General features: G+C 37.3%; 1 long non-coding RNA gene across 1 annotated transcript; it reads right to left on the bottom strand.

Annotated features, from left to right (window-relative positions):
- Nucleotides 1-1406: 1406 nt before the first annotated feature.
- LOC138152387 (uncharacterized) lies at nucleotides 1407-13363 on the bottom strand. Its single transcript, XR_011166093.1, has 2 exons — nucleotides 12034-13363; nucleotides 1407-1908 (listed from the first exon to the last, which is right to left on the bottom strand). It is a non-coding gene; the product is annotated as an uncharacterized lncRNA (long non-coding RNA).
- Between the last annotated feature and the right edge of the window lie 9 nt (nucleotides 13364-13372).

Raw genomic sequence — 13372 nt, 5'->3', positions numbered from 1 at the left:
TAATTGAATAGAAAGGGAACTGAGCTAGCTCCAGAATCGAGTTACAATATGGAGTCAGTATGATTCACTCAATTCCCACGATTAACCACTTGCTGTTCTAATCCTCTCAATTCCCTCACAGGGAACTCAAAACAGATTCTTAACTATCCATCTGGAAGACTGAGAAAGAGGTTTCTCAGGGCAGCATGGTTAGTATGGCAGCTGTGATATGTAACAAGGACCTGTTGATAAAAGAGTATGTAAAAGGGCCATAAAAGTTATTGCCATTTTCCATTTCTGGCCTTTATTGACGTCCTTTCTTTACAACTAAAAGAAAATCTTATTTTTACTATCTTTTGTTTTTATGTCACCTTCATTTACAAGTAAACCCCTCCCCTCTTTCCAAACCAGAGAACCATTCCTTGTTTTTCTTTGTAAAAAAAAAAAAAATTGATTTCCTTTTTTAAATTTACCCAGTAACCTTCCCCTTTCCTCTACAAAAATGGATTTTAATCATTTTTATTTTTTATTCAACAACTTTATTTGATAGTATAATAACATTTATTATTTTATTTATCTTGACTTTATTTTTATTTATTGTTTTTTAAAATGATTTTTAATCAGCATAGTTGATCAGTATATTGAAAAAAGTTTGAAAATATGTGCAATATACAACCACTTGTGAATCTTCCACCTCTGCAAAGAAGTGCTATCGGGGTGTCTTTTCATATTTCTTCTTTTGACTAATGCTTGTTTTTTAAAAATAATTTTGAAACATTGACTTTTGATTTTTTATGCAGTTCTTTCCATTTACATTGTTGTAGTCATCATACATATTGCTTATTTGACTCTGCTTACATTACTCTGCATTAGGTCATATAGATCTTTCTAGGCTTTTCTATATCTTATTTGTCATTTCTTAGAGCACAGTAATATTCCATTACATTTATGTACCACAATTTCTTTAGCCATTCTCCAGTTGATAGGCATCTACTTAATTTCTAATTCTTTGCTATCACAAATATAAATATTTTGGTATATATGGGGATGTTTTTCTCATCAATAACTTCCTTGGGGTATAAGACTACTAGAGGAAACTCTTGATCAAAGGATATAGACATTTTATTTATTTATTTTTTTTGCTTTTTTTTGGAGGGCAATTTGGGTTAAGTGACTTGCCCAGGGTCACACGGCTAGTTTTTGTGTTAAGTGTCTGAGGCCGGATTTGAACTCAGGTCCTCCTGACTCCAGGGCCGGTGCTCTATTCACTGCACCACCTAGCCACCCCAGGATATAGACATTTTAGCCACTTTATTTGTATAACTCCAAATTACTTTCCAAAATGGTTGTACTGATTCATAACTCTACTAACAAGGTACTGGTGAGCCTGTCTTCCCATTACCCCTCCAATACTGACTATTCTTAAGTTTTATAATTTTTATCAATTTGCAAGGTACCAGGTAAAAGATTTGCACTTCTCTTAGGACCATTCCTCATTTAACAAGTGAGGGGAAAAACTGCAGTTCAGAAAAACTAACCAACACATAAACCAAATCTGACATCATGCAAAATGCTCTTTAACCATAGTGCTCCACCTTTGCAAAGATGGAAGGGAGATCCATTTTCTTGTTGATTTTTTGGAGCCAAAGTTGGTAATTATAGTTATACATCATTCAATTTCAGGGTTTTTTGGGACTCAGCTGGGGTACTTTTCATTTGCATTGTTCTAATAGATAATATTTTTCAGGTTTTATTTACATCACTCTGAATCAGTTCAGGTATCTTCTCCGTAGTCTTCATATTAACCATTTCTTATTGCAATATTCCACTAAATTTATGGGCATCTACTCAATTTCCAATTCTTTGTGAAGTTCTGCTTTCAATGGAGACTCAAAGACATTGCTCCATCTCATTGGAAAAACCACCGACCTGGAAAATAGATCCAGGAGAGATAATTTAAAAATTATTGGACTACCTGAAAGCCATGATAAAAAAAAAGAACCTATAAATCATCCTCCAAGAAATTTTCAAGGAAAATTGCTATGATGTTTTAGAACCAGAGGGCAAAATAGAAGTTGAAAGAGTCCACCAATCACCTCCTGAAAAAGATCCCAAAAAGAAAACTCCTAGGAATATTATAGCCAGGTTCCAGAGTTCCCAGATCAAGGAGAAAATATTACAAGCAGCCAGGAAGAAACAATTTCAATATTGTAGAAACACAATCAGGATAACTCAGGACCTGGCATCTTCTACAATGAGGGATCATAGGGCTTGAAATATGATATTCCAGAGGTCAAAGGAACTGGGATTAAAACCAAGAATCACCTACCCAGCAAAACTGAGTATCATGTTTCAGGGGAAAATATGGTCATTCAGTTGGAATAGAGGACTTTCAAGCATTCTTTTTTTTTTTAAAGCAATTGAGGTTAAGTAACTTGCTCAAGGTTACACAACCAGGTGTTTCTGGGTGGGTGCTAAGTGTCTGAGCCCAGGATTCGATCCCCAGGTCATCCTGACTCTGGGGCTGGTGTTCTTACTCGATGTACTACCTAGCTGCCCCCTTTCAAGCATTCTTGATGAAAAAAAAAACCAGAGTTGAATAGAAAATATGACATTCAGATACAAGAAGCAAGAGAAGCTTGAGAAGGTAAATAGGGAAAAAAAAATTATAAGGAACTTATCAAAGTTGAACTACTTATATTTCTACATCGAAAAATGATAACTGTAACTTATGAAACGTTTCTCAGTATGAGAACAGTTGAAGGGAATAGAAATGTATATATGTATATATATATGTGTGTATATATGTATATATACATATATGTCTATATAGGAGGGTATATGGATGAATAAATATGTGAGTGTGTATATATATGTCTACATGTATACATAGACAGAGGGAACAGGACCAATTGAATAGGAAGGGATGATTCTAAAAAGTAAAATTAAGAGGTGAGACAGGAATATAATGAGAGGATATGGGGAGAGATAGAATGGGGTAAATTATCTCATATAGAAGAGGCAAGGGAAAGTTGTTACAATGGAGGGGAAGAACAGGAAGGCAAAAGGGAATAGGTCAACCTTACTCTCATTGAATTTGGCTTAGGGAGGGAATGACATACACACTAAATAGGGTATCTCACCCTACAGGAGAGTAGAGGTGAAGGGGAAGAGATGGGCAATAATGGAAGGGAAGCAAGCTAGGGGTGAGGAAAGTTGGAAGCACCCACTTTTGAAAAGGGAAAGGATCAAAGTAGAGAATAGAACAAGTGGGGGGTGGGATAGGATAGAGGGAAATATAGTCAGTCTTTCACAATATATCCACTGTGGAAATATTTTGTGTAGCTACTCACGTACAACCTATATTGAATTGCTTATCTTCCCAGTGAAGGTGGGTGACAAGGGAAGAAGGGAAAGAATCTGGAATCCAAAGTTTTAAAATCAAATGTTTAAATATATATGCGTATTGTTATTAATATTTTACATGTAACTGGGAAATGCAACTGGGACATAGAGATCCACCATGCCCTACTGGAAAGTTGAAGGAAGAATGGGGGAAGATATGGGAGAGAGCAGATTGGGGGAGGGGATATTAAGTGGGAACACTGTTTTGGGGTAGTGGGTAGGGAAAATTGAGGAGAAAATTTGTAACTCAAAATCTTGTGGAAATGAATGATGTAAACTAAAAAATTAAAAAAGAGAAGGAAAAAAAAGAAGGAAGGACAAACCACACAACAACCACAACCACAACAACCACATGGTGGGCAGGGAAATGTGGAGAAGAGAGGAGGGAGGGATTACAAAATTGTTATTACAGCAAAAGCAGGAACATCAAATTGTGGCACTGATAATTTCTTGCCACACTAAACAGTCTGGAATTAAGACGATACATTAAAATGTACAAAAAAGGCAAAAGTAGCAAAATGGAAAAAGGGTCTTTCTCTAAGTTAGGGGTCACACCCCATCTGTCCAAGATGCTAAATCTTGAAAAATTAGAAACCATAAATGGGGTGGGGTATAAGACAGGAAATGGCACTTCAGGGTAAGCACCTTTGATTAAACACCTTACTTAAGGTGAGTGAATGAAAGAGAAGAACTAGAAGTCAAATCTTGGGACTTCTAGACTTTCCACTTCATAGAAAGACTTCATAGTCTTTCCACTATGCCACAAACTATGTTTGTGATACATTATAAGTATAGTAAGTGCCCAGTAATTATTTTCTTATTGAGGTCATGTAAAGCCAAGCATGAGCAGCTTTCCAAAGGACTGCTGCTGTAAACAGCTTCAAGGTTCTGATTACATAGTACAGTGAACTCTCTATTTATTCAGTAATAAACTAAGACCAGACATTGACAGAAATCAAAGTACAACATTCAGAATGTTATAGCATAACAAGTTATCACTAAAGTGGCCACATAATTTTTACCAAAGTGGACACATAGTTTTAAATAAAATACAATCATTTAGTAAGTCCTTAACTCAATCATCCTTAAGAAGCAAACCTCCTTTAGGAACACAAAGTACAAAGGTCAAAGTCCTCCCACCCCTAGGCCACAGTAAATCATGATCTTCTCAGTCTGCATTAAATACTCAAGGGGTGGTCTTTTCATCTTGATTCAAGGCTGGCTCTCAGATTCTCTCTCTTCCATGGTCCCAGCTCCTGACCAAATCCACCCAACTGTCACCTGAGTTCAAAGGCAGGCAGCTCCCAACTCCTCGTCCAGCTCCTTGTCCATTTCCTGTTCCATACTGAAGCTCACAGTGTCCAGTCCACCTCAAGTCCTTCACAGTTTCTGTTCCAGGGAAGACAAAGCTTAACAAAGCCACAATAACATTCATACACATTGCTGACACCATCTCTGATTCACTTTCTGCCTGTGAAATCAACACAGACCCACCAACAAGATCTGAGAACTCAACACAAACCCACAAACTGGGTCTGAGAACACAACACAAATCTCAGTATAGGACCTCTGAAACCCTCTTGCAGGACTTCTGTAAACAGACAACAAGAAAATCCTCTTTCAGGACTTCCAGTGAGGTCTCAGGGTTTCTGTACAAAGTATCACAAACAAAAATCAACACAGACAGAAAAGACAGAGTGCCTGGCCACCACAAAGTTCCTCTTCTCAATTCTGCTCTCTCCCAGCCTGGGCTTCTCTTTATATATTGTCATTAAGCTCCTCCCTGTTCTGCCCCTTCCTATTGCATCAGCAACAGGGGGTTCACAAGTTCTATTTCTTAACAAAAGACTTGATATACTCATAGGCAAAGCTTAAACTGAAACAAGGTGCTAAATAATTAAATAGCTGAAACAAGGTGTTAACTACTTCTCTGCTTGCCATTACAGGTCATCATTTATTCTTCCCTCTTCTCCTACCCTCACCACCACCCCCCTTTATATCTAATCAGTATAAATCCAGTTGATTCTTTCTACACCAATGTTCCTGGTATTTATTTACTCCTTTCTATTCTCAGGGTTATCACCATTAGTTCAAGTACTTATCAATTTGTTTACAATTACAAGAGCCACTTATGCATCTTCCTACATCAAGTCTTTTTAATTCATCCTACATACTTTCACCCAATTAATCTTATTAGTCTCACTTACTTATACTTTCATCATACCATCGCCCTGCTTTAAAACCTTCATTGACTTCCCATTGTCTAGAACATGATGACCAAACTCCTTAGTCTAACACTGAAGGTTCTCCTCAAGCTAACATCAACCCACCTTTTAATCTCTATTTCCCACTACTCCCCAAAATGAACCATCTAATTCTATGGTTGTAGTGATGAATCTGAGGCACTCACTTCACTCTCTTTTGCTACTCAACCTAGACCTTACACTTGACTCATTGCTTATATTTAATTTTATCTTCCTATCAGTATAGGGGTTTGTAATGATAACTTATTTTTCACAAATAAACCTGAGATCTTTTTTCACTAATTAATTAGCTAGAGCTTCCACTCTAGTTCATTAGATATTAACTATGTAATGAAAAGGAGAAACTTTTCCTAATAATAATCACTCTTATTTATCTATAAAATTTTTAAATTGCTGAATATAGTCAGTCATAGTAATTTATTAAGGGATGAAAGCAATAATAAACATAAAGATGTATGTAAGTGTTTACATTTTGGCTATGACCCAAATCAAAGCCCAAGTTACTCCACATATTCAATATAACAGTGGTTGAGTTTTCTCTACTTGTCTGGAAACTCAGTCTTACTCAATTCAGTTCACTCCAGATAGTGATTTAAAGTTCCTTAAGCAACTTCTTAATATTTCTCCTCAAGATTTATCTTTTTCGTTATCTTCTCAGAAATTATAGAAAGTTTTTAAAAAAACTACAATGTATTTTTAAGTACCTCAGAGATTCTTCATGGAATTCTCTTTATAAAGTTCATAGCACCTTTGTTAAAATAGCTTCAACAGGAAGTTTTTCCTCAACTTGTTCCTATCTTATTTATTGATTCCTCATATATCTTCAGGAATCACAGATAAAACACACATCTTTCTCTGTGATTACAATGGGAAAAATCACATTAAATTATTTCCTAAAGTGACTCTCTTAAATGATCAGCATGAACTGCTTTTCTCAACATTCCATTTGAGCTCTTAAAGCTACTATAATAGTATTAGTAGTCTGTGATATAGTTAAAACAGAGGTTCCACAAATGTAGATATGATGGATATACAAAAAATAATTAATTATAGGATGTAAAGGTGAATGCATCATTTAATAAAAACTTAATATGAATGTTTATCAGATTCTTCCAAGTAACAGCTGAGAGCAAGTTCCTGTAGAAAGAAATACATAGTAACTTTTTGTAGGGAGAGGGTAAAGAGAGAAGTCCAGCACTGGAAGTCCAATGTGGGAAGGGAAAAATCTGCTCCTAGCCCACCAGGAGTTTGATGGACCTCTGAGGAAGAGGGGGAAAGGAAATGAGAGGGCACCAGGATTTTTTTCCCTTATGGAGGGCCCTAGCAGTACTGAACTCATTCTTCAAGATGGGAGCTAGAACACCAGGCTAGTTGACAAGAAATCTTTGTTTTTGTGAACTATAATTCATCATTATTATTCTTTTGACAGTAATAGATCTTTGGTATGCCTTGCATGTCTGTCATATGAAAACCACCCCTAGCAAAGTTGAGTCTTAGTAATACTGAACCATGCCATAACAACAGCTATAAAAACTCTTAAAGACCTTATGTCAAGTCCCATGGGTTGCAATTCGGGTTAGTAGATAGAAGGAATGTCCACACTCACATCACTCAATCCTCTAATCACTGAAATATTATTACAAGGCAAGATGATCAATAGCAATAACATCATAATACATCTCTTCTGAAAATAGTGCCAGTTCTTATTATTACTACTATTATATGGGGGTCCCTTCCCACAAAAGGGTCATAGTTCTGGACTCATTTATATGAAGTTCAGTCTTGACACTGTCCATCTACAAAGAGAGGGTATTCAGGCTTTCTTTGCTGTCTCTGGCAGTTATGCCCCTACCCTGGAATTGTAAGGAACATCTCCATAACCATACTTAGATATGGCTCATATCTAGGGTCTTCCTTAAAAAGGATTAATAGGATCCCCCTAAGAAAATTACTCACTGTACAAAGTAGCACACAGCTATAGAATAGTTATTTATTCCTTCTACCACAAAAGATATGCTTAAAATTGATGACTTATAAGTATAAAGTTAGAATTATGTCTAAAAAGCCACTAAACTGTCCATATTAAATAATCACCCAAACAATAGCACTGCTGGGTTTATACCCCCAAAAAAGCTCAAAAAAAAGAAGGGACAAAAATGTACAAAAATACCTATAGCAACTCTTTTTTATAGCAAAGATCTGGAAGGTAAAGGGGAGCCCATCATTTGGGAAAAGGATAAACAAATTATTGCATGGTAAGAAATTTTAGAGAGACAGATAGCTTCTGAAAAACCTGGAAAGACCTGTATGAACTGATAAAGAGTAAAGTAAGCAAAACCAGGAGAATGATTCATACAAAAGCACTGTAAAGACAAACAATTTTTAAAGATGTAAGAATTCTGAACAATTCAGTGTCTTACTAGGATTTCAGAAGAATTCAATGATGCTACCTCACCTCCTGATAGAGCTGTCAGTCAATCAACTAAATTTTATTAAGCATTTACTATGCTCCTTGCACTGTGCTAAACTGGAGATAAAAAAGAAAGGCAAGATCTTAGTGAGCTTACCATCTAATGGAAGACATGGGATGACATATGCATGTCTGACAGAGTCCATGTGGGAGTTTGTTTTGATTATGCACATTGGTTATGAAGGGTTGGGTTGGGTTTTTTGTTTCCTTTTCCACTGGGGAGGAAAGAAGTTGGTAGGAAAAATTAAGCAAGGCATAGGATTACAGAAAAAAAAAAAGAAAGAAAATGAAACAAGAGAGAAAAAGGAAAAGAGGGTCATTCAATCACTTTTTACAGTGTATAGAAGAACAGAAGGAAGTTCAGAAGGAATAACAATAAAAACAGCTTTAAAATTGCATGTTGAATTTATTATATACTTAAAAGTAAGCTCTACAAGATAGAGACTTGCAGTTTCATGTAGAATACTTTTTTGTCATCTTTTTCTACTGTATATGTAGAAGTACTTTAGCTAATGGTTGTTAACATCAGTGAAAAATAATAATGAAGTGCTGGTGATGCAAATACAAAAGTGGAACAGTTCCTTCCCTTAAGGAGCTTACTAGGAGGGATGTGTGTACATACATGCATGCACACAGATATATACACATACAAATGTATACACATATATATATCACAATATATATATCGTGTATATGTGTATGACAGATTATGCAAAAACAAGAAGGGAAATGGAATGCTAAATGTAACAAGCAGGTCAATTTGTCAGGAGCACAGAGTCAGTTAAGAGGAATGTATTAAGAGCTTACCATGTATCTGGCACTGTGCTAATAGCCGGGGACACAAAGAAAGGTTAAAAATAGTCTTTGCCCTCAGAAAGGTTGCATTATAATGGGAGAGACAATGTGTAAATTGCTAGGTGCATACAGGATACAATGTGTAAATTACTAGTTGCATACACGATACATACAAAAGTCATAAATTAATCTCTAAGGGAAAGGTTGGAGGAACCAGAAGATAGGTTTTGAGTTGAAATTTTAAGAAAGCCAAGAAAGCTAAAAGGTAGAGGTGAAGACAGAGGGTATTCCAGGCATGGGAGAAAGCCAATGCAAAAAGCATGGAGTGTCCTATGCCAGGAAATGATGCTGAGTGAAGTGAGCAGAACCAGGAGAACATTGTGCACAGCAACAACATTGTGTGATGATCCAACTATTATAGACTTAGCTCTTCTCAGCAATCCAAGACAAACTCAAAAGATTCATGATGGAAAATGCGATCCACATCCAGAGAAAGAACTATGGAATCTGAATGCAGATTGAAGTATACTATTTTCAGGGTTAGTTTTTTTTGTTTGTTTGTTTGTTTGTTTTTTCTTTCTCATGGTTTTTCCATTTTGTTCTGATTCTTCATTCACAACATGACTAATGTGGAAATATGTTTAACATGATTGTACAAGTATAATCTATATCGTGGCTTGCTGTCTTGGAGAAGGGGGAGGGAAGGGAGGGAAAGAGAAAAATTTGGAACTCAAAATCTTACAAAAATAAATGTTGAAAACTATCTTTACATGTAATTGGAAAAAATAAAATACTATTAAGTGCAAAAAGAAAAGTAAGACCCTCATAAATTTTTAAGCTTCTTATATGAGGTGCAAATTAAAAATTGCAAGTGGTACATAAAAATTGAAATTCCCTGAAGTTTCAGGAGCAGAAAACCAAATTTAAGAGATTGTACTAAAATGTATTAAGTCTTGTTACTGCCAGATTTTATCAAAATTATCTAGGAACTTTTAAAAGTGATTTGGAACCAAAGAAGTTGAGTGTCCTTTAGAGCTGCCCCTGAGAATGAGGCCTATTCCAGAATGCTTAAGACAAGAGCCATCTGGTACTCAAAATGTGCTGATTAATCAGATGTTGGGAGTGGGTTACTAGGATACCAGGAGACTTGATTTTAGTTAACATTGATGATCATTACTATATTGCTTTAGCCTTTTGTTTTGTGGTATTTATATTTTAAGTTTTCATGATTACCTACCCTGGTGAAATGTGAATCTCCTCAAAAATTAGTCCATTGTAAGGCCTCTAATTAGCATGATCTGCAACCTGAATTATGTAATTCTGATTATGAATATATGAAAAACCTTATGGATTTGGGCTGCCATTCCCCTATGAATGAAAAGAGGGAAATCGAAGGAACTGAGTGGTTAAGGACAGTAAGTGGTTAATTATGGGAACTGAGTGAACCACACTGAGTCCATCTTGTAAATCAATTCTGGAACTAGCTCAGTTCCCTTTCTATTCAGTTATTGGCCTATTCCAAATCCTGTCTTGCAGAAAACTTTATTCAGTTGCAGGAATTAGAAGAAAACTCTACTGCATTATTTGAACCTAGCCCTGCATACCTGGGAAGTCAGACCACCTCTACTTGCTGTTTAGAGACCCTTAAGGACTAGGTTATGCTGACCAGAAATGTAATCAGATCCAAAAACTGATGCAAGAAGTTTTCTCACAATTATCCATCTCAAGCAACCCATGTGTCTTTTCTGAAAACTAGCCCCATACAGTTTGATTATTGTTTCCATGTTCCTTTGATTTTTCAGATATGTGGGGGGAATGGAACATTTCTTTTTTTTATTTCAGGGAATTCCACCTGTTTGCTCTCCTCCTCCCAACCTGGAAATTCCATGATCTTTCCTTCAATTAGTAGTCAGATTACCTAATGTTACACCCTAGTTGTTTCCTTTCAATTAATTAGTCTCATTTGATTGTATTTAATGTATAAATATGTGTCCAGTACCAAAACTGAAGAAGGCAACTGGTCCCAATTTGTTAGGCAAGTGGCATGCACTGCTTAATAAATCTAAATGCTCAGAAGCTCGAGACTTTGTTTCCTCAGTTATTTCATCTTCCACTCTCCACAAAGGGGCACCTTCTCACCTGGGACTGGAGCAAAGGAAGATTGAAATAAGGACGATGTTGAGGTGATTTGAAGTATGGAATATAGGCAAAAAAGAGTTAATGAAAGGTATCCTTGATTTTTTTTTTGGTTAAGTGTTAGATAAGGCCTGCTAAGAGAACAGGGAAGGTGTTGGTATGGGCAGCTTGAGGAGAGAAGATATAATTTGGAAAAGACTCTCAAGACTGTGACAGAGTTCATTAGGAAGAATAAAAAGATTGGCATACAGCAGTAAGGGCTCAGTTGAGACAAGATAACATAAATTAATAGCAGACCCAGGCAACAACATTTTATGATTTCTTCCATTTGTGTTTAGCAGCATGGAAAAGTAGTAGAAAAGATATGTAGTCATAGTAAACATTGATTTTCCAGCACTAAGCTGGGAATGCAGTGCCTTGCATGTAATAGTCATTTGTTTGCCAAACCCAATAAAACTTGGACCAGAGGCAACAAAATTTCAAGGCTGGAAGGGACCTCAGATGTTACCTAGACAAGTGATCACCTAATCCCTTTCATAAACCTCTATATGTTTATCCACATAAATGGCTATTGTACTTTGATCTCAAAGAACACTTTAGCATGGGTCAGGCACAAATAGTTCATATGAACAATTGAAGAGTGGTAGTCTCTAAATTTGTGCATATGTGACAGCTGGTAAGTTTTCTCAAAACAAAAGCTGTTCTCTTTTAGGTCTTTTTGACCACAAACTAGGATCCCCATCTGCCACAGTAATCAGGGCAGAGCTGGGTAAAACAGACAATTTTCAGAGTACCTTTTCTAGCCCCTTCCTCACACCAGAAGTTAAAAAAGTGTGGTCCTAAATCAGTTGCTCAGACACCCAGGGGGCTGCCAAATCCTACTGCTGCTTCCTGTGAGAAGAGGTTCCTATGGCCTGGGTCACCTATGTGCACTGCTGTAACTACAGTTACCAGTGTATCTGCACCTGCTACTTTGTCACTTACCTGTCGCCACAGGACTTTGAAATACGTAAAAATGGTAAAATGGCATGGGTCATGTCTTGATTCACATAAATACATGCAACCACATATATCAGTCTTTTACCTGAAATAAAAAGTTTATTTTATACACATTACCTACAAGAAGCAATGTGGCATGGTAGAGAGGGAAGAAGACAGCCATCTCTCAAACACATAACTTTTTAGCTTCTGTAATATTTTTCATGTCTGGTCTCTGAAGGTCTATATTCCTTTCTTATGTGTATAAGATGTTGGGTTTGCTCTCTAGAATTGTGTAACAGCAAGTGTTATACTTCTTTACTTTGAGGAGGAATTATTAAATGAATAATTCTTTTCTACCAAATACATATGTAACATGCATTCTTGGCTGCACCCTCAACTTACAGTAACGTACACTCATGGGTTGGGTCCTCAGAAAACAGCTGCTATGAAGAAGTTCTAGGAGGGTATCCAGTAGGTACTCACTCCTAATAAGCTTGCAAGTCCCCACCAGTGGTTAACAATCAACCATCAGTCAAAATTAGTTCTTAGCAAAGACATTTACTAAGATGACACAGCAAAACCAAATTACAAAACATTGCTCCCCATAAAATTAAGAGTATACTCTTCCACAATATCAAATATTAGAGTTGGCATACACTTAATAGTACAATGGTACACACGTGCACAAAGTAACTCAGAACTCCAGAGCCTAGAAGTCCTCTCTCTCCTTGGGATACGTAAGATCCACCCCTCAGTGCAGTGTTTCTGCTGGGAGGACATAGGGTCTGCTCCTCTCCCTCGCCAGACTCTTTACTGCCCGAGTCTGGGGGTATCGGGATTCCACAGCCGTCTCCCCTCTCTACAGCAGGGGTCCGTTGTGTCTTTCTATACAAATGTCTTTCTCAACCTAGAGCGGACAGGTCCACATTCTTAGAAGGGATGTCTCCCTGGGGGCAGGCTGCTGCCATGTGCCGCGGTCACTGGAGGGAGGAGGGAGAAGCCTCTTCGCTCCCCACAAAGCGCTCCCCCCAAGCCACTCCATCTAACTCTGGGCCTTAGCTATTTAAAGCCCCCAAACAATTATGAACCAGGCCTGAGGGCCGCGGGTTCTTCCCCAGCCCAGTTCTGTACGGAAATATTGTTTATTGCCCAACCCTCATATTTTCTCTCTGATATTCAGGTTGGGGGGTGTACAGGAAGCTTTCTGAAACCCTTAGTAGGGGACGCGATTAACGCCCTTGGCCTAACGGGTACCTCCCCCTCAACTCCCCACCCACTCCAACGGAAAGCGCGGCGCCTTCTCCCGGTCACGTGACTTGAAGAGAACAACGAACCGTCGGAT

This window comes from Petaurus breviceps, unplaced genomic scaffold, assembly GCF_028583685.1.
Source record: "Petaurus breviceps papuanus isolate PSGF00001 unplaced genomic scaffold, PetGlider_PUasm1.0 90925, whole genome shotgun sequence".
NCBI classification, from domain to species: domain Eukaryota; kingdom Metazoa; phylum Chordata; class Mammalia; order Diprotodontia; family Petauridae; genus Petaurus; species Petaurus breviceps.
Note: the sequence above shows the minus strand (reverse complement) of the source record. Positions and strands in the feature narration are given on the sequence as shown.